The 23,289-nt window shown below is 40.5% G+C and overlaps 1 non-coding gene across 1 annotated transcript; it reads right to left on the bottom strand.

Annotated features, from left to right (window-relative positions):
- Positions 1–2,719: 2,719 nt before the first annotated feature.
- On the bottom strand, positions 2,720–2,826 carry LOC141650702 (small nucleolar RNA R71). The gene has a single exon (XR_012546720.1). It is a non-coding gene; the product is annotated as a small nucleolar RNA R71 (small nucleolar RNA).
- Between the last annotated feature and the right edge of the window lie 20,463 nt (positions 2,827–23,289).

Consider the following 23,289-nt stretch of genomic DNA (forward strand, 5'->3'; position numbering starts at 1 on the left):
ATAATCGTCCTAAGCTAATTAAATCTAACTAAGCTAATACTATAGTCTATAACTAATAACTAATTAAATGTCTAGTGGAAATTCTAATTACAAAATGTTTACAAACGGGATAGCTGTAACACCCCCATACTCCAAGTGCCTTACCAGGACCACTCAGGTATGAAGATATTACCATCTCGGTTACCCGAGGCATGATAATCATAAGACAGTAACGAAACAACTTTAAATGATATAACTTTAGTGAAAAGTACTGATGTGAACATAATTAGCGCATATTTAGCCCCCGAATTAGCCTTGTTCCCATGCTTTTTAGTGCATATTTGGGTCATTTCTTATCTTTAGTTCTTTGTTTTGCATATTCTTTGAGATTTTGATCCCTTGGTAGGAAAGGAGTAAGAATCTTGCATTTTCATGGCAAAACGAGACTAAATTGATCGAATTCAATGACCAAGCATCAAGGAGAGACAAGATTAGAAGGCCTTTATACATATTATAGTAGAAGAGCAATGTTGAGAAAGGATCCTTGAGTCCCCAAAGAAATCCCCAAGGAATTTATGAAGAAAAGGGAAGAAAAGAAGAAGATGTCTTGCTGAGTGACAATCCGTGCGGATTGTCCCCAATCCGGCCATCCCCCAGCTGCACAATCCGTGCGGCTTTGCTCTAATCCGCTCGGATTCCACCTCCACAATCCGCCCGGATTCCCTCGAATCCGCTCGGACCTCATCACCAGAATCCGCCCGTCCCGACCTTATTCCGCCGGATTCCGGCAAGACGTGATTTCCTCTTCTCCAAGCTACGAAGAAAGAAGCCCTTCCTTCGAAAAATACCGGCTCCTCCTTGCTCAATCTAAAAAGTGTAATTACTAGTTTAGCCCTTAGTTAACCCTAATGCATCCTCCCTAATTTCCACTATAAATACCCCATTAGTCTAATTAGAGGAGCATGTTCTTCTTATCAATAATTAGAGTAGTTAATATCAATCAAATCTCTCTTTAGTATTGTAATCAACAATTAATCAAGTTCTAATACAAGTTTTATTTCCTTAATCTCTCTTTTGTTCATCCTTTATTTTGGGTAATTGAAGATTATTTGGGTTATTGTTGGGAGATTGACAACCTCTCAATCAAGCATTCAAGTACTTCTTTTATCTTTGCTTTATTATTGGAATCATTAGTAGGTATAATTCTCTTAATCCCTTTTTAATTATTGTTAATTACTTTCATTTATTCATCATGTTTCATATTGTTGGTATGATTGACAACCTTGCTAGCATGATCAACATGATAATGAGTGAGTAGTCTCTTAGCTAGGGTTAATGGGTGATTAGGGGAAACCAACATGGGGAATGATTCATGCTTAAATTAATATGCTTTCATGTTTTATTTGCTTGCTTGTTTTGATCTCAACTCATGCACATGTTATATTTGATGAAATGCTAAGCCTATGAATCCTTGGATTTACTATCATCTTCTATCTTTTCAATGAGACTTGTAAGACATAACCCAACTTGAATCTCATTAGACCATGCATGTTGTTGAGTAGGGAAGATTAAGTCGACTTGTAGGTGTTATACAATCTAATCGATTCGGCTCCGGGACCCAAACTTTCCTAGGATTGTAAGATATAACCCAACTCAATCCATCACAACAATAATTGCTTGCTTATAATTTGAGAACATGTTTGTATGATCAATTCCCATGATTCCCCTATGATCCCATGACACCCTAGTGCTTTTAATCAATTGTTTACACCCCTTTAATTCATCTTGCTTGTTTATTTTCATTGCTATTTTAGTTTAGTGACCTTCTACATCAACCCAATTTGTGACACCCCTTAGACACCACTAATTGCAATAGAAATCTCATTTCAATACCCGTCCCTTGGGATCCGACCTTTACTTGCCTCTTTACTAATTGTAGAGTTGTTTGTGAAGTTATAAATTGTGTTTTGATTCGACCGTGACCCAACGACCACATCTTTAATTGTGAACACGAAACGGACCCGATCAAAAAATGGCGCCGTTGCCGGGGACGGTGTTTGTTTGATTTAGATTTCCTTTTTATTGTTATTAGTTGTGTTTTTCTTCGCCTTGGGAAAGTAAAACTCCTCAAGGTTTGTTCTAATTGTTTTCGAGTTGTTTGATATTTTGCATGTCTAGAAGGTCACAAGGTGATTTGTTACCTTTTGACCGTGAAATCGAAAGAACCTTGACGAACAATAGGAGACTTGTTTGGAGGAATTTAAGAGGTATTAGTGAAGTTGTTCAACCCACTAGTGAGTTCGTCAATCCTTTCGCAATAGAAGGAGAGGAGAACCCATTACACAATACCCCACAAAATCCACCTACAATGCCTAAATTCTCGTCACACTCCGTACCCACCGAGGAGAATCTACCAAATGGTACTCCTACACCGCAACATCTAATCGGAAATTTTATTGCCAAGTCCGCCTTCATCCAATTAGTTGAGAGGAGCCAATTTGGGGGGATGCCTAGTGAAGACCCTCATTCTCATATGGAAACCTTTTGCGACTATTGTGATGCAATCTCTCAAACGGGCGTGACTCAAGACCAAATTAGATGGGTCTTATTTCCTTTTTCTCTAATCGGCACCGCGAAGCAATGGTTGAAGGGCCTTGATAAGGCCACTCTCGGAATAGATTCTTGGAAGAAGTTGGCTCTAGCTTTCTACAAAAAATTCTACCCACCGGAAAAGACTAACATGCTAAGAGCTCAAATTACGGGTTTTAAGCAAAGGGACGAAGAATCTTTGTATGAAGCTTGGGAGCGGTTCAAGGGAATTTGTCGCTCATGTCCTCACCATGGACTTAGCGAATGGTTTTTGGTACAACAATTTTGGAATGGTTTATATGAAGATTCTAGGAACATTCTCAATATGGGATCGAATGGAATGTTCACCGAAGTTGATGACAATCAAACATGGAACAAGATTGAGGAAATGGCGGTCCATAACTCACAATATAGTAGACCTCGCAAGGCTACTAGAGGAGGAAAGCATGAAGTGGACTCCGTTACTCAATTGGGTGCTCAACTTAGTGCTCACATTGACACGATCAACTTGAAGTTTGAACAAGCTATGGCTAGACTTGAAGAAAACTCAAAATCATCAAAGCATCATGTTAATGCCATGACGGCATCCTCATCAATCCCAAGTGGGATATGTGAGAATTGTGGAACTTTGGGACATGACCAAGGTAATGTAGGGGAACAAATGAACAAGTGAATGCTTTCCAAGCATACAAGAGTGGTACCCCTTATTCCAATTTTTACAATGAAAACACCAAATTCCATCCAAATCTCTCATACAAAAGCCAAAATGTTCAAAACCCTCAAACAACATACACTCCACCACCCATGAGAAACCAAAATCAAAGACCCTTTTACAATCAAAACCAAGGTTACCAAAATCAAAATCCATACAATCACCAAAATGACCAAGGTTTTGATGTCCAAAAAGCGGTCCTCCAAATGCAAAAGAATCAACAAGAATTTTTCACTCAAATGCAAAAAGATAGCCAAGCAAAGGAAACCACCATCAACAACATTCTAGCTCACACCAAGATGTTGGAAACACAATTGACTCAACTAGCATCTTCAAGCTCACAAAGACAAAAGGGGCAATTACCACCTCAAAGTAATCCCCCTAGACATGAAACGGTTAGTGCCATTCACTTGAGAAGTGGTACAAGGTATGAAGCACCGAAGAAGCAAGTTGAGGATGAAGTTGTGGAAGCTAGTGAAAAGGAAGAAATTGTGCAAAGCTCCAAAGATGAAGAATCATCAAAAGAAGAAAGTTCAAAGAAAAATGAAGACAAGGTCAAGGAGAAGGAACCCATTGTGATTAGACTTCCTTTTCCAAGTCGTCAAGCCAAGCCCAAATTTGATGATCAACTTGGAAAGTTCATGGAAATTGTGAAGAATTTGGAAGTCTCAATTCCTTTCACGAAATTAATCAATCACGTACCGGCCTATGCGAAATACATGAAAGATATCCTTACAAAGAAGAAGTCGATCCGGAAGCTTGAGACTATCGCCTTCACTAAGGTGAGTAGTGCAATACTTCAAGGGAGTTCACCTCCAAAGTTAAAGGATCCAGGAAGCTTCTCAATACCGTGTACCATTGGCAACACGATGATCAACAAAGCCTTATGTGATCTAGGGGCTAGTGTGAGTGTCATGCCGTACTCGGTGAGTAAAAGGTTGAGGATGGGAGAGCTTAAATGCACCAACATCACACTCCAAATGGCCGATAGATCGACGAAGACACCATTAGGGATATGGGAAGATGTCCCCGTGCGAATTGGGAAGTTTTTCATCCCGGTGGACTTTGTCATTGTTGATATGGAGGAAGATTCCAACATTCCAATCATTCTAGGAAGACCTTTCCTACACACCGCGGGTGCAGTGATTGATGTGAAACATGGTGAGCTCACTCTAGAAGTGGGAGATGAAAGCATAACTTTTAATCTTGACAAGACTATGAGAGCTCCTCGTTTGCATGAACCATGTTTCATGATTGATCATTATAGCCGAAAGGATGAAAGGAAGAAATCGGAACTCCAATGGAAGAAGAAAATTGAAGATGCTCCATTCAAAGAGCAAGTGAATTGTGACAAGGAGAGCTTGCAAAGCTCATCAAAATCAATCAAGGAAGAAGAGGATGGCCTCATTGGCCAAGAGAAGAAATTGGGAGAGTTGTCTCCATCTAAGCAAGAGATTTTCAATGATCAACTTAATGAAGTTTGTGGTCTTTGGGACAACGAATTTGAAGGGATTTTTAATCCCTACATTGGTAATGCCATCGATCAAGACCGACAACAAGGGCCAAGGTCTATTGAAGACCTCTACCATGATAATGAACAAGCTTTCGATTACTTTTTCAAGGTGTTGAGCAACATCAACAACACCTTGGACATGCCCCCTTGACATCTCATCAAGAATGAGAGTTTGGTGGAGTCCTCCCTAAACCACCACTTGTAAATATTTCTAACTCCCTAACTTACATTTCAATTCTTGTATTGCATTTTTTGTCATCTTTGGATTTTTATTTACTTTGATCAAGATAATTGTCATGTTTGAGAGAAGTGAGGGAGGGACTAACAATTTCAATTGATGTGTAGTGCTTTACCTTAGTGTGGGGATGACAATTGCCTAGGCTATCCATGCCTTAGTAGTGCCCCCACAATGAAGAACACAAAATTTGAAGAAAGAATAGAAGAATGGTAAGGGAAATGCATTGTGCACGGATAGAACTGAATCCGGGTACAAGGGGTCGAATCCGAACGGGTTCCAGAGAATCCGCCCGTCTTCAGTAATCCGAGCGTACTGGATAGAAGACGCACGACTTTATAAGCTGAGATTTTGGAAAATTTTTGACTGTAAGAGAATCCGGGCGTCTTGGAATATAATTCGCCCGTCTCTGCAAATCCGTCCGTCCTGGGATCAAGACGCCGTCTTCTCTCTTTGAGGAAAACAAGAAAAATTTTTCGGATGAAATCCGTCCGTTTTCAGGCAAATCCGCCCGTCCCGTATCAAGAAAATCCGAGCGTCTTCTTCTGAATCCGCCCGTCTTTAGGCGAGTTTTATACAACCCAGAAAGAGCAGAATCCGCACGGATTGGGTAGAATCCGCACGGATTGCCCCTGCAGTTCGAAAATTTCGGTCTTTATAAAACCCCTCCCACCTTCCTTCCTTCATTCATTCATTCATTCATAAACACTACCCACAACATCAAAACCCTCATCCTCTCCATCACAAAAACAAAATCCCTCAACAACATTCACCAAAAACAAATCAAATCATCCTTCTAACAACAAATCAATCACTCCTTCTTCAATCCAAATCAAAACCAAGCACAAAATCTTCAACCTTTGGGTCGATTTTTGATTTCATAAAGGCAAAGCCTTTCACCTTTAAATCGATTTGGGTACACTACAAATTGAAGATTTTTCATTCTTTTCTTGGTTAGTTCATCAATGGCAAGGACTAAGGGAGCAACAAAGGCAACAAAGGCACCAAAGGCTAAAGCACTCTCACAAAGGCAAAAGGTCTTCAAACAAAGAAAGCATTGGCTATGGTGGTAGCAACACCAAACTTGGAAGTGCAACAACAACAACCTTCTATGGGAGCAACAACACCTTCTACTCCGGAAATTGTTCAACTTTTGCATTATCCGGAGGTAACTTTTATTTCCGAAACCCATAGAAATACCTTTGTCAAGTTTGCTAGGAAGTCATTACAATCCACCAAATTTATATGTGAAGATACCTTAGAAAAATTGGGTGTTCTTGAGCAAACTAGAGCCTTTTTCAAAGCCATGGGGTTGAAGAAATTGTTTGAAACAAAGGAATTGACATACCCCTCCCTTACCTTGGAATTTTTGAGTTCTTTGAAAGTCACCAAAGTTGAGAATAGGGAGAATCTCGAGTTTCGTCTAGCTAATGTTAGTAGACGCATTTCCTTTAGGGAATTGAGTGAAATTTTGGGTCTTAGTGATGAACCGCGTTATTTTAAGAATTATGGAAAGTATGACCCCGAACCTCTTTGAGAGGCAATTTCCGGGAGGAAATTTGAGGACTTTCATGCGAGTCGTGCTCTTTTGGTCCACCATCCGGGCATAAGAGTATGGCACAAGGTCATGGGAAACACCATAATTGCAAGGAAAGATACCAACCATTTCACCAAACTTGATTTTATTCTCCTTGAATCGGCTTTGAACATTGGAAGAGTACACACCAAGCCTTACAATTCTTTGAGGCTCTTGGTAGATAGATTGCTCAACATTGATTGTGGGAAGAAGGGCACTACCGTTATTGTCAATGGCGGCCTAGTCACTATCCTAGCTAAGTACTTTGATCCTAACTTCAATAAGGATAACAAGTACAAAGCAAAGGAGGGTGGTCATCTTGTTGATTTGCATACTATGATACACAAGTACAAGTGGGTTGCCCATAACCCCCTTGACACTAAGTATGGATGACTCACTAGTGAAGCTAGATCGTTCACCTTGCCGTCAAAGATTTGTCGTCTAAGCGTCCACCGGACCAATTATCTACTTCCCCTTTCTAAAGAGGCCGAGTATATTATCCAACAACAAAAGGGTGAACTTGAAATGCCCTCCTCTTCCATTGTCATACCACCTTACCCCTTTGAGTATGAAGAGTTCAAGCCGGAAGGAGTTGAAGCTAGAAATGATTATGTGACTCTTCTCATACAAGCAATGCACAAGCAAGCCTTTGAGGACCGGAAAAATGCTTATTTGGCTCAATATCCACCCCTCCTACACTTAGCTAGGCAAGGACTACTTGATCCATCTTGTCCTTTGCCTAGTTGGGCGGATAGAGAAGTCCTATTTCCGGGTGCATCTAGGGTCGTCTCGGGTGACAATGAGGTTGTTGGTAATGATGAAGAAGTTGATGATAACATTGATGAAGAAGCAAGTGAAGAAGGAGAAAAGGATGGTGAAGATGATGATGAGCAAGATGAGGAAGAAAGTGAAGAAGGAAATGACAAGGGAAGTGGCAATGTGACCACTTCTAATGAGGAAAGTGATGGTGATAGCATGATGGAAGATTAGCAAGCCTTGGAGACTCCTACCCTCTCATGGTTTGTCTATTTCTCTCTTTGTTTTAATTATAATTTTGATCATTGTTAGAGTAGTCCTAGAACCATAGAGGACTCACACCTCGGTACCATTGAGGTGTTCTCATTTTATTGTTCCCATTTTCAAAATCCAAAATGACAAATTAGTTTCATGCATTGCATAGTGTGTGCATGAACTACACCCATCCTTGGACATTAGCAATAGTGTCTCACTCGGTTTGGGGAAGTTAATGCATACACAACGGGAGGTAATCTAAATTATCCTCTCCGTCATAACAAAAACCATGCATCATGTAGTGTAGCTTAGTGTAGATTGCATTTAGTGTAGAAATCATGCATCATCTTTGCATAATTTCCACCATTTTGGCCATTGAGGACAATGCCCATATTAGTGTGGGGATGGGAATTCTAACATTTAACTCTTATTCAAAAATCCAAAAAAATTGAAAAATTTCAAAAATCATAAAAATTTGAAAATTGAAAACCCAAAAACATGTTTATTTCCTTTTGTAGTCTTGTATATATTGTCTTGTATATATTGTGTTTGTTCTATCCTTGTTCACATTGATTGACTACGCCACATCCGAGACATGAGGATCATGAAGACCGCATGGTATGATCTTTCCAATCTCCTTTTTCCTCTTTATGTTAATGACTATGTGGCTTTATTTTGATTGATGCGGTATAACAATGTGAACTTAGGACTTGCATTTAGTTTATATGTCATATTAGTTGATAGAATCACTTGTATTAGGATGTTTATATTAGTTGCATCATGGCATGTAGTTGCATGTTAGAAATGTTTTGAAAAATGCCTAATTAGGAACTTTGACAAGAACAACTAAGCCATTACAAATACTTGTTCAACTTAAGACTTTGCCTACTAGAATGGTTGTAAAACACCCTAGATAGTGTCATACTAGTGTCTTTTGACCCATGACCCAAAGCCTAGTCAAGGGTTTGCATGTGAGTCACCTATCCAACCCCGTGATGCGATGTGGACTTGGTTAACTTGTCTAGGTGACCTTGATTGACCTTGTGGTAAGGCAACCCAAAAATATTTTCTATCAATAAGCTTGAAGTGCTCATTTCAAAGAAATTTTGTCATGTGGAAGTAATCTAATGCCAAGGAACCTCAAATGTTATGAATTGTTGAAAGTTGAGAAATTTAAGTTGTTTTTATGGAGGCGTACCACTTCGATGTGCTTTGGTGCGGGATCCATTGAATTGGGCCCCCATACGGTTGTGAATTCGGCCGCCCAGAGACAGAGTGACTATCACCCCGAAAAGCTATTGTCTAGAGGTTAACCGGTTGCCTAATAAGCGATTGGCGAAAGCAAAGGACACTAGCCCGGAAGGGACAAACCCCATCTTAAATTTTTGAAATGTGAAAGTGAAATGAGGACAATTTTGAATACTAGTCATATCCACCCGTTGTGAATAAAGATTTGAGCATTTCATTCCCAAAAAGCCTTTTGTCAAGCCACTTGGTCGAGCATGGGACGATCCATGACCTTTACTTTTGTAGAGAATTCGAGACTTGTCATGTCATATGCTACTAGCATCATAGGGATCATCATTCCACCACCATCCGATCGCTCTTGACGAAAGCATTTGGAAATTTAGGACGAAAGTAGTCTAGTTTAACACCATTTGGAGGTGATTTAGTGCCATCCTCTTAGCCTTAGTAATTTGTTGAACTAGTATTTGTGAAGGATTACATGCTCTTAAATTTGTTCCTCTTTAGTGACTCCGCCACTTGATGAGGAAGTGGCTATTCCTTTTGTAGATGCATCCATTATGTGATTTTGTGTGCTTAATGTTTGGATGTGTCGCCATTTTGGCAAGACCCACCTTGCCTTGCAAGAAGGCATCCTACCTCATGGTTGTCTTGTTGTGAGTTGAAGGGGCGGAGTGAGACCCGCTAATTGTCTCATATCGGCTATATTATTAGGATAGGTTAGTATTGGTCCTAGTCTTTGTCACCTCTTTACTCGGGACGAGCAAAGGTTCGGTTTGGGGATATTTGATGTGACCATAATTAGCGCATATTTAGCCTCCGAATTAGCCTTGTTCCCATGCTTTTTAGTGCATATTTGGGTCATTTCTTATCTTTAGTTCTTTGTTTTACATATTCTTTGAGATTTTGATCCCTTGGTAGGAAAGGAGTAAGAATCTTGCATTTTCATGGCAAAACGAGACTAAATTGATCGAATTCAATGACCAAGCATCAAGGAGAGACAAGATTAGAAGGCCTTTGTACATATTATAGTAGAAGAGCAATGTTGAGAAAGGATCCTTGAGTCCCCAAGGAAATCCCCAAGGAATTTATGAAGAAAAGGGAAGAAAAGAAGAAGATGTCTTGCTGAGTGACAATCCGTGTGGATTGTCCCCAATCCGGCCGTCCCCCAGCTCCACAATCCGTGCGGCTTTGTTCTAATCCGCTCGGATTCCACCTCCACAATCCGCCCGGATTCCCTCGAATCCGCTCGGACCCCATCACCAGAATCCGCCCGTCCCGACCTTATTCCGCCCGGATTCCGGCAAAGGCGTGATTTCCTCTTCTCCAAGCTACGAAGAAAGAAGCCCTTCCTTCGAAAAATACCGGCTCCTCCTTGCTCAATCTAAAAAGTGTAATTACTAGTTTAGCCCTTAGTTAACCCTAATGCATCCTCCCTAATTTCCACTATAAATACCCCATTAGTCTAATTAGAGGAGCATGTTCTTCTTATCAATAATTAGAGTAGTTAATATCAATCAAATCTCTCTTTAGTATTGTAATCAACAATTAATCAAGTTCTAATACAAGTTTTATTTCCTTAATCTCTCTTTTGTTCATCCTTTATTTTGGGTAATTGAAGATTATTTGGGTTATTGTTGGGAGATTGACAACCTCTCAATCAAGCATTCAAGTACTTCTTTTATCTTTGCTTTATTATTGGAATCATTAGTAGGTATAATTCTCTTAATCCCTTTTTAATTATTGTTAATTACTTTCATTTATTCATCATGTTTCATATTGTTGGTATGATTGACAACCTTGCTAGCATGATCAACATGATAATGAGTGAGTAGTCTCTTAGCTAGGGTTAATGGGTGATTAGGGGAAACCAACATGGGGAATGATTCATGCTTAAATTAATATGCTTTCATGTTTTATTTGCTTGCTTGTTTTGATCTCAACTCATGCACATGTTATATTTGATGAAATGCTAAGCCTATGAATCCTTGCATTTACTATCATCTTCTATCTTTTCAATGAGACTTGTAAGACATAACCCAACTTGAATCTCATTAGACCATGCATGTTGTTGAGTAGGGAAGATTAAGTCGACTTGTAGGTGTTGTACAATCTAATCGATTCGGCTCCGGGACCCAAACTTTCCTAGGATTGTAAGATATAACCCAACTCAATCCATCACAACAATAATTGCTTGCTTATAATTTGAGAACATGTTTGTATGATCAATTCCCATGATTCCCCTATGATCCCATGACACCCTAGTGCTTTTAATCAATTGTTTACACCCCTTTAATTCATCTTGCTTGTTTATTTTCATTGCTATTTTAGTTTAGTGACCTTCTACATCAACCCAATTTGTGACACCCCTTAGACACCACTAGTTGCAATAGAAATCTCATTTCAATACCCGTCCCTTGGGATCCGACCTTTACTTGCCTCTTTACTAATTGTAGAGTTGTTTGTGAAGTTATAAATTGTGTTTTGATTCGACCGTGACCCAACGACCACATCTTTAATTGTGAACACGAAACGGACCCGATCAAGTACAACCAAGGCCAAAACCCAAAATACGGGTACAAGTTCTCAAGCCAACTGTCTAAACAACTAAATGCAAAGTTTATAAAACTACTAAGCTACAGCGGAAGACTTCTATCGTCAGACAGTGGCACATCCCAGCAATCCCATGTGACTCAACTCAAACCTGCTCAATTACTGCTCACCATCCCCGAATGGATCACCGCAGGTTTTACAAAACAACAACCGGGGTCAGTACTAATCACACAACTTATATATATCAATAATACGATAAATGATGACTTAACCGTCACACACACACAATCACACCGGTCCCATCAATCTCAATCACCGATCGTCCACTTTGGACCGACCCGCCGATGGGGGACCGTAGCCGTACCCACCAAATCCCCGCTCCTCTTAATGAGCGATAACCCTGTCCATTAATGTGCACATCCCCTTCCGTGGCGGGTTCCACGAAGGGCGAAACTAGGGCGGTAGCCACTTCCGCAAGTGACCCCACTCAGCCGAGGACACGCCTCGAGAACCGGAGACAAACAATCACAATCAACAAACCGTCACAATAGAATTACTATATTATTCAATCAACCACAACACATCAACAATCATCCCATTATGGGACTAATATTGAGTAGGAAATCCTACCTGGAAAGCACAACAATCAGACGGTCTCAACAGCTGTATCAAAAAGCCTCTTCTACAAATCCTCCTCCTATCATACATACACATAATCGCTACCAATCATTATCTACAACAAAACCCCCAATTCCCCATATTAGGGTTTAAACAACTTAAAGGAAGTACTATAAAAACGGTAGATAGATCTTACCCTCGACGCAAGGATCTCAACGGTATAAAGAAAGGTGAAATCCGACCTTCCAAACTCCGGGATTTGCTAACAATGCGATTAAAGCGAAGAACGATGTTTTGTTTTCTCTCTTGACGGTAAATAGGTTTTGAAAAGTGTTTAAGAACAATGACGGAAAAGATTATATACCTAATCGCATAATTAACAAAACCCGAGAAAAACTCCCCGTAAACCGGCTACTCGATCGAGTAGCTAAGGTACTCGATCGAGTGCCCCCTTACTCGATCGAGTATCAACGGTACTCGATCGAGTATCAACGGTACTCGATCAAGTACCCAACAGGTAAGAAACTATTTTAAAACGCAACTCACCCTTACTCGACAGAGTAAGGGCTACTCGATAGAGTACCCAGAGACTCATAAATACGGAGTATTACAGTCTTCCCTCCTTAAAAAGAACTTCGTCCCCGAAGTTCAACCCATACATGAAACAACCATGCTAACTCGACCAAGACACAACAACATAACTAAGAACTCAAGAACTCGACTAAACATAAAACATGAACTCTTAACACCCACTCCACCAACTATGTTTACTTCCTTAACATGACTCACGATATCATATCCACCACATATATATCTCTCACGACACCAACTTTATACATAACCAACTACCATCCTCTAACGCTGCTAGCTCCATAGTATCATCCACTATCAAATCCAAAATCAAGACACTCATAGACATCAAACGGAATGTTACATTCTACCATCCTTAAAAGGAACTTCGTCCTAGAAGTTTACTAACACTCATAAACATCATCATCCAACTGTCAACACTGGTGAAATATTCTCACACTCCTAAACATCGAACTACTATAAGCACGGTCATGACCTTTAACAAAATTAACCACAACACGAATGAACCTTTTATTCGACATCAAGACTCAAACTTCCAAATATATTACCATATGCACACCCATCAAAATCTCTTTTATCGCATCCTACTCCTCTTAAGATAAATGTTACGTCCGCGTAACTCGCTAATACTAAATCCTAGATATATCTTTTCATTATCCTCATCACCACCGCATGTCAAAGATAACCACCTATAATCTAAACACTCGCCATGGACATATCCAAGGCTCTCTTACTTAAACAACTCTCATACTTCACTTCACTCGTCACATCACCTAACCTATACCACAAAATCCTTAGCTTAACCCAAAACTTACTTGTTCCCTATTACCACAACATGACACACCTCTCTATATAAAAAAAACGCTTATCGGCAAAAGCATAACTCACGATCCACGCTTGTTACGTACACTCACACTAGATCCTCAAGTTCCTTTCTTTCATTACTGCAACCCTTATACATAACTTAACACGACACTTATTATTCAATACCCTACACTCACTGTCTCAACAAAGGATTATGAACCACCTGCATATATCAGATCATTACCACACATGTTCTACGAATCTCTTGCCATGACTATGACTACCGATGCCTCTTCTTAAAACAAGATCAAAATTATCAGAACAACTTCTCACAACCTGTGTCCCATCAACAGAATGTCACTATACCATGACAACAACGAAAACATGTACAACTCTCTTTCATATCATACTCTACCCTCATTCCAAAACTTAACTGGTAAGAAACATCGATAACAAAACAACTGTCTATCTGTACAAACTGAAACTCACAGGAAGCAACATCAAACAAAACAACAATCTATGTATGACTGGTATGTACTTTCGAAACTCGAATCATAATCATCCCGCCTACTCCACCACAACCGGTGATGGCATCACAACACCGTCACCAACAGCCACACCGCAGTGCGAAAAAAAATACCCGTATCTCAACACTAAATATCGTGCCCGGATCACCATCCGAGGCACCACAACCACATCGATAGTCATCACAACTGCATACAACTCCCATAAATACTGACTCAGAATAACTTCTCAGACAAGAAAAACTTACTCAAATCCACTTTACTAAATCACAACACAACATATTTTATGAATTAAACAGGTAATAACCTCGTGAATATCATCCCCTTACCATATCACAGATTGACATGTATCATGAATACATACAAGTATAGCCAGTCATGCCAGATCACTCAAATTATTACCTTTTTGAATATCATTCAATTAGATTAGCATACTCAACATGCATTACAGAACATTCAAATAGCAACTTTATGATAATCACACCATACCACGTCTTGTGAGGTCAAAACCTCACACAAACATTTATATACCACAGACCCGTAATCACATCCAACCAGTCAATCCTGATCACGTAAGTTACCCCTCAACAAAGGTTACCTGTCGCCCGAGCTTAACTCGCATGCCCCTCATCACCTTCTTCCATTCGCATAACCAGCACCTTCTTCCATACATAACTACACAGCTAACACTCACTATGAGAAACCGCCTCCTAAGACTATATCTTATACTTCCTCACAACCATACCTATCAATTCAATCTCTACAAAATCAGCCTCTTTAGAATTGCCATCTTTTCTATTTATCATTAACCTTAACCACTAGCGACAACACCTCCACACAACTACTGATACCCGTCGTTGTGAGTACCAAAAATAAGATTTATAATTTCCTATTAAGACTAACCTAGGCTAGTGGTAACAGGGTCAAACCACAAGGAGGCAGATGTAAATTCTAGTTGATTTATATTCAGTCTATGGTAACAATTGTGGGGGTTGATTTGAGTTGGTCTACAGCTAAGAGTAAATAAAGACAATAAACTAAAAAGACGGTTTAAACAAACAAAGAAGGGGTACTAGGATGGTCGGTTCATTAAAGCTTCGGCGGCAGCATATTAAACAGGTCTAAATCGAACACAAGTGAGGCGGGAAACAAGAGGTCCTCTCGGTCCACTCTTAACAAATAACATCTTTCGATCTCGCTATAGGTGCCTAATATCACTAATACTGACTCTCGTCCTAAAAAGTGACTAACGGTCTAAACTATACCTATCTTTCGATCTTAGCACAATTTAGTCATTTTAATTGGTGGTCAAATAACTTTCCCTATCTTTCGATCTAATGGGTCAGTCACAAATTGGGTATCTAACTAGTCGCATACATTCGATTCGTTAAATACAAGATTAAAATCAAGTAAAACGAAGGGTAACCTCACGAGGTCAGTCGATCGACCGAGAATGCCAGTCGATCGACTGACACGCGAATCAGGCCGTGTTCAATACCTTGCCGCCTACGCTAAAATTCGCCTACATCCTAGCACAAACTATTTAGCTACTCATGCTAAGGGTAAAAACAATAACTTTAATAATGAAATTTACTAATGGATTCATGCTTGAAACGATAAAGAAAACAATTAACATAAACAATAAATTGGCTGCGGGAATTAACTAGCAATTCTATACTAATGACGAAATAAGTAATAATCTGGAAATTAGAACAGAAGGAATACCGAATTTCGCAGAAGGAATGTAACGGAGTGATTGAAAGCACAACGAAAATCCAATGCAAAATAATATCCCAAACCCTAATTAATAAACTAAAACTCAATGTAAAATTTCTGATAATAAAGCTTGATTAAAGACTAGATGCCAACTGAATGTTTCTAGGTTACGTTATAAAGAGAGTTTACGTAACAATTATTCCAAAACCTAAACTTAATGGGCTTCAAGTTCCTCGGTCTTTTAATTCTCGTCTGGACTAGCATCGTGGTCGATCGACTGATGTGAGGGGTCGATCGACTGCTTGGCAGTGAACAGTAGCTTCTGTAACCCGAGGGTTGGTCGATCGACTGAAGGTGATGGTCGATCGACTACTTGAGCTGCTACTTGACTTCTATGAACTCGTGGACTTGTCTTTTGGGCCTTGAATTGCGCACCAAGCTCGTTCCTCAGGTGAATGCTTCACGTTATATGCAATGCGAGATACTCGGGGGCGGATTTGGCTCGATTTCCGCTGGATTCTCCTCATTTCTGCAATAATATACAAAATACGGAAGTAGACGGAAATAGGGCGAAATGCAGCATAAACTACATGAATGAGCTCTGAAATACGTGTAAAATGGAATGTAAAACATCATATAAAAGACACGCATCAAACTTCCCCAAACCGAACCCTTGCTTGTCCTCAAGCAAGAACTAGACTCGATCTAATGACCTAATGGAACGAGTTCAATCTCAGAGCGAATTGCAAACTGTCAAGCCTAAACCAATTTAATGCACAACCAACAATCAACTAGCAAATGAATCATGCAAACGAGTTATGAAGCCGTCAAAAACCACTGAACCGTCAACTGTAGAGACTTATCAAATTGGACTCTCACGGGTCGCTCAAATCACTCAATAAGTACAGGTGAATATATGTAAGATAGAAAGAATTAATTTTGTAGTGACTCTCACCTAACTACGACCTATGAAGACATGCCAGCAATAAAATATGAAAATGATCTCTATGACCGTACATATGCATTCCAACCAACCAGATGACCAATGACACATGCCGAGGTATATATGGGATATGTGAGGTATGGGTAAGAAGAGGCAAAGCATTTTATGGTAAAGTGGAGGTACAGGTGATCAAGCTAGTACCAAAACGGAACCAAATGGCAACATCCAACTTCTTGCTCATAATCAAACGAAACGGTGCTATAGCAAGCACAAAACTCACAATCTCCAAAATACTAAATCAATAAACTCCCCATAGGATATGAATGAATCATGGGAGCAAAAATCGCCAAATAATAAAGAATGAATCATGCGAATTGATTTTCCTCTTTTCGTTCTTTCGAACTCCAGTCGATCGACTATAAATGGCAGTCGATCGACTGCTTCTACAGTACAGAACTCTTTTTTTTTTTCTTTTTTCGAAATATTTTTTCTTCTTTTCTTTTTTCTTTTTCTATTTCTTTCTTTCCTTTATTTCATCTTCCCAATAACATCTCAACAGAGCATATGCCACCAAAAATGAGTAACAACCCCAAGAACACAGACTACTAGCTTGACAAAGGACAGGCTAAATGTAGGATGTAGTAAATGGGACAAAAAGGGATATTTTTGGCAGTGTGGAGTTTATGGGTAAAATGAGAAAAGGGGACCTCTACCACATGTGTCAACAAACCACAGACCGAATGCATACAGGTATTAAGCAGATCAAGTTCATATTTATGCAAATTAAGGAAACATGTCTCATAAGGAGTACTATTCTCATTCCTAGATAAACCGGTCATGAATGTCACCAGTTATAGGCTCTAATTCTCAGAATATATGATGTAGTTTGCCAATTTTCTAAGTCAAGTCTCAAGTCCAGCAAATAATTTAACGAAAACTCGTAGATATGCAATTACGATTCCACTAATAACATGATGATAAGCAAGGCTCAGGCAAAACAGGTGCAAATGCAATATCATCCTTGAAATACTACCGTTCCGACTCGACCTATATGCTAAAATAAACGTGCATTTTTTTGAAATTTTTTCAATTTTTTTCAATTTTTTTTTGAATTTTGTATATATGGATGAAATGAAAAAACAATGCAAGACAAAAATATAAACGTGAAACAGAAATGCAATAAAACTTATGCAAATGCGACGCAAAACTCTTCCCCAAACCAAATCACACAATGTCCCCATTGTGCAAAATCATGTAATGAAATAAAAGAGAAACGGGAATTTGCGAGAAAATAAGTAAACAAGACATAAAGTGAAGACAAGGAGACTCACAAGACTTTAAGCGCAGCAAGGGAAACCTCCCCAAACCAGCGTGAGCTAGGAGGTTTCAGTAGCCATCAGTGCTAATAGAAGTACCTGAAAGACAGAAAATACCACGCATAAGACTGAGAAAAACAATTTTGAAGCGGTAAATATGTGCACAATTGAGAAAATAAAAGAACTAAGGAAATGGACGGAAAATAAAGCGGAGTAGAAAACTCCCTAAGTCCGTAAATCGACTAAACACAGCAGGGGAGAGGTCGTGAATAGGTACAGCAGTGTCTTCGGTCGATCGACCAAAAGGGGCAGTCGATCGACCAGATGAACAGGAACAGAAACTCCTAAAAAGCGCAACTCAGTCGATCGACCAATGAAGCCAGTCGATCGACTGAAAGTACTGCTGTACTCCTTACTTCTTCGTATTTGCTCAATAACTTGAGCAAATGAGGTCTAAAAAACCTGCAAACGCACAATAATACGCGCCCAAAATTGCGCAAAACCCAGAATAAAGTCTAAAGTACTTAAAAATCCTAAGCAAACGAAATAAAATGCGAAGTTTTCGCGCACACAAAAGCAATAAAAATTGTCTTTGACAAAAGCAAATAAAATGAAGTTTATAACGAGCTCGATCAACTAATAGTTGATCAAGAAAGACCATGGTATGGTCCACTTCGTCGGCTTCTGGCTACTAGAGGTAGCCTCAATGGTGCTTATCTGAGCAGCTGCACCCTTCTTAGCTTCCGCGTCCGTATGGCTTAACGGATCAACATTCTCATCATCTCCCCAGCCAAGGATCTCTTCGGGCTTGTCAGAATCCAGATCAGACTTTCTGGCTTTGACTGGCTCGTCATCAACAACTTCATTAATCCCATAGCTCAGGCAACCAAGACCTCCAATTTGAATGATCGGCTTCTTTACAGCTGGCACAACTTGCAGCACTTCCTTTCCCAAACCAGCTCCTGCATTATCTAAAACAATAGATTCTTCCTCCTTCTTGCTCCCAATCTGAGGCGGAGGGGTTAACACAGAAGTAGTAATAGAGACAGGCAATTCAGGAAGCACAAAGTACGATTTCTTTTCAGAAACCGTGTTACAAGTCACCGGCCACATGGGGTCCTTTTTCTTGGCCGGTTGGGCAAAGACAATAGAATGCTTGCCTACTTTGAAAGTCAAGGTACCTAGACCGACATCTATGACTGCACCAGCAGTGTGCAGAAATGGCCTACCCAAAATAATGGGAATATGAGCATCCTCAGGCATGTCAAGGACAACAAAGTCTACAGGAAAGAAAAACTTCCCTATTTGGACAGGGATGTCCTCTAGGACTCCTATGGGTTGGACCGCAGATCGGTCAGCCATCTGAACTGTCATGTCTGTCACTGCGAACTTAGTCAATTTAAGCTTCCTAGCTAGACTCAAAGGCATGACGCTTATACTAACTCCTAAGTCACATAGTGCCTTCTCGATAGAGAAGGTACCTATTTTGCAAGGAACAGAAAAGCTACCCGGGTCCTCTAACTTATGGGGCGCAGTGTGAGACAAGTAGGAGCAAGACTCTTTAGTTAATGCAACAGTGTGAACATGTTCAAGCGACTTTTTCTTAGACAATAGCTGTTTCATGAACTTAGTGTATGCTGGCACTTGGTTAACTAACTCAAGGAAGGGTACCTGAACATTCAAGCTACGAATAACTTTCTCAAACTTACTGAAAGATGCCTGTTCCTTTGTCGGCACTAGTCTCTCCGGATATGGGGCTGTAAGAAGTACCTTAGCCCTCTCCTCTAAGTTGCGCATGCCAGCATCCGTGGACTTACGCTGGAAGTCCACTGCTTTCTCCTTATTGAAGCTTGAACCCTCCTCAGACCGTCTCAAATGTGAGCCATTGACCGTCATTGGGTCAAACTACGGAACCGGGACGGACCCATCAGCACTCGGGTCTGGTCCTAACGTCTTCGGGATTGTCGAACCTCGGAATAAATGGTCTCTCAAATTGTCGGGCATTGAAGGACGAAATTCCTCGCTATCAGCAGTAACCTTGGTCGATCGACCACTCTCCTCAGTCGATCGACCGTTGTGCACAGTTCCAGAAGCTCCTGTAACCCGTGTATCGATCGATCGGCCGGGTACATCGTCGATCGACCGATATACCAGTAGACGCTGTTTCTTTGATTTATTCGTTGAAGCTTTCTTTTGACTTGTTTCCGGCTCATCTTTTTCAACAGCGTCCTCGACCATGGCAGGACCATCAAGGGTGGACCCACTCCTCAAAGTGATGGCATTTAAGGTCTCCTTTTGGTCAGTTTGGGTCGGCAAGTGTCCGGGAGCTCGAGTGTTGCTTTTGCTAGCCAATTGAGCAATTTGGCTCTCTAGTAGCTTCATCCCGGCCTCTCTTGCTTAGGACTCCTTTAGCAACAAGTTTTTAAGCTCGGAGAATTCAGAATTCTGCGATTGTTGCTGCTGCGGCACATAGGGAGGTTTCTGATATTGTTGTTGCTTTTGATGAGGAGGTATATAGGGTTGCTGCTGCGGCGGAGCTTGAGTTGGGTTCAGGACATTTTGACTCCTCCAACTCAAGTTTGGGTGGGCATTCGGCTCATAGTAGGTGTTTGTCTGCCTATAGTGTTGAAAGGCAGCACAAGACTCAAAGGGACTAGGACAATTCTTCGAAACGTGTCCCTCGGCTCCACCTTTCGCAGACGAAAGGACCATCTGACACAGCATTTACTTGGTACATCCCACCTTTAGAAACTCCTCCTAGTTCATACTTGTCAAATCTCGCAGTGAGAGCCTCAAGCGCAGCAACAGAGGAAGATTCAGCAGCTCTCCTCTGGTTCCCTCTGGAATTACCATACTCAGCCTTGTGGGTGGCTAGATCGTCAATGATCTTCCACCCCTTGGTTGCTCCCAAATTCTCAGCAAATCGGCCATTGGCTGCAGCATCCAAAATGGCCCTCTGATCGTCGTACAGCCCATTGTAGAAATGATTGCACAAGCTCCATTTTTCGAACCCATGATGCGGTATGGTTCGCACCAGCTTCTTAAATCGGACCCATGCCTCGTGGAAGTTCTCATCCGGCCCTTGTTTGAAACTTGTGATTTGGGCTCTAATAGCAATCGTCTTAGAAGCAGAAAAGTACTTCTTGTAGAATGCCAATGCCAAGGAATTCCAGTCAGTAATCCCATGAACGGCTCGGTCCAGATCTCTATACCACTCCCTTGCAGCATCACGAAGGGAGAAGATGAACATGGTCTCCTTGATCTGGTCTTGAGTCACGCCCCGGTGGTGGGGGTATGGAGCAATGATGAGTCAATAAAGGTCTCCATATGCTTGGCCGCATCTTCATTTGCAGCTCCCGAATCGGTTTCTCTCAACCATGTTGATGTACGAAGGCTTTGGTTCGAACTTCCTGGCATCTCCAGGTAATTCGAACCCCTTATATAAATTTTAATTTGTCGGCTCGAATGACTAGCTATACTCGCTTCCTCGGCCATGACTGGAATTTCGGAGAACTAACTGTCTCGGTGAAGAAGTGGAAACGGTGAAGATCTGTGGGTCTTCTTGAGCAGTCGTTCTCGTAATAGCTTGACAGAGTACTCAGCTCTTCCTCTGTCGGTAATACCCTTTGTGTTCGTCTCAACTCGCGCAAAGATTTCTCTAACTCAGGGTCAAATGGTACTAGTTCACCACCCTGTGACCTGCGCATAAGAAGGAACTACAAAAAGAATATAAGAAAAGTTTAAGGAATAGAAGTCCCTTAAACTAAGAAAGACTAAAATGAAAACAACTAAAATTAGAACTATTGCCTCCCCGGCAACGGCGCCAAAATTTGATACCCGTCGTTGTGAGTACCAAAAATAAGATTTATAATTTCCTATTAAGACTAACCTAGGCTAGTGGTAATAGGGTCGAACCACAAGGAGGCAGATGTAAATTCTAGTTGATTTATATTCAGTCTATGGTAACAATTGTGGGGGTTGATTTGAGTTGGTCTACAGCTAAGAGTAAATAAATACAATAAACTAAAAAGACGGTTTAAACAAATAAAGAAGGGGTACTAGGATGGTCGGTTCATTAAAGCTTCGGCGGCAACATATTAAACAGGTCTAAATCGAACACAAGTGAGGCGGGAAACAAGAGGTCCTCTCGGTCCACTCTTAACAAATAACATCTTTCGATCTCGCTATAGGTCCCTAATATCACTAATACTGACTCTCGTCCTGAAAAGTGACTAACGGTCTAAACTATACCTATCTTTCGATCTTAGCACAATTTAGTCATTTTAATTGGTGGTCAAATAACTTTCCCTATCTTTCGATCTAATGGGCCAGTCACAAATTGGGTATCTAACTAGTCGCATACATTCGATTCGTTAAATACAAGATTAAAATCAATTAAAACGAAGGGTAACCTCACGAGGTCAGTCGATCGACCGAGAATGCCAGTCGATCGACTGACACGCGAATCAGGCTGTGTTCAATACCTTGCCGCCTACGCTAAAATCCGCCTACATCCTAGCACAAACTATTTAGCTACTCATGCTAAGGGTAAAAACAATAACTTTAATAATGAAATTTACTAATGGATTCATGCTTGAAACGATAAAGAAAACAATTAACATAAACAATAAATTGGCTGCGGGAATTAACTAGCAATTCTATACTAATGACGAAATAAGTAATAATCTGGAAACTAGAACAGAAGGAATACCGAATTTCGCAGAAGGAATGTAACGGAGTGATTGAAAGCACAACGAAAATCTAATGCAAAATAATATCCCAAACCCTAATTAATAAACTAAAACTCAATGTAAAATTTCTGATAGTAAAGCTTGATTAAAGACTAGATGCCAACTGAATGTTTCTCGGTTACGTTATAAAGAGAGTTTACGTAACAATTATTCCAAAACCTAAACTTAATGGGCTTCAAGTTCCTCGGTCTTTTAATTCTCATCTGGACTAGCATCGTGGTCGATCGACTGATGTGAAGGGTCGATCGACTGCTTGGCAGTGAACAGTAGCTTCTGTAACCCGAGGGTTGGTCGATCGACTGAAGGTGATGGTCGATCGACTGCTTGAGCTGCTACTTGACTTCTATGAACTCGTGGACTTGTCTTTTGGGCCTTGAATTGCGCACCAAGCTCGTTCCTCAGGTGAATGCTTCACGTTATATGCAATGCGAGATACTCGGGGGCGGATTTGGCTTGATTTCCGCTGGATTCTCCTCATTTCTGCAATAATATACAAAATACGGAAGTAGACGGAAATAGGGCGAAATGCAGCATAAACTACATGAATGAGCTCTGAAATGCGTGTAAAATGGGATGTAAAACATCATATAAAAGACACGCATCAACTACCGTT

The sequence above is a fragment of the Silene latifolia genome, chromosome 3 (genome assembly GCF_048544455.1).
Source record: "Silene latifolia isolate original U9 population chromosome 3, ASM4854445v1, whole genome shotgun sequence".
NCBI classification, from domain to species: Eukaryota; Viridiplantae; Streptophyta; class Magnoliopsida; order Caryophyllales; family Caryophyllaceae; genus Silene; species Silene latifolia.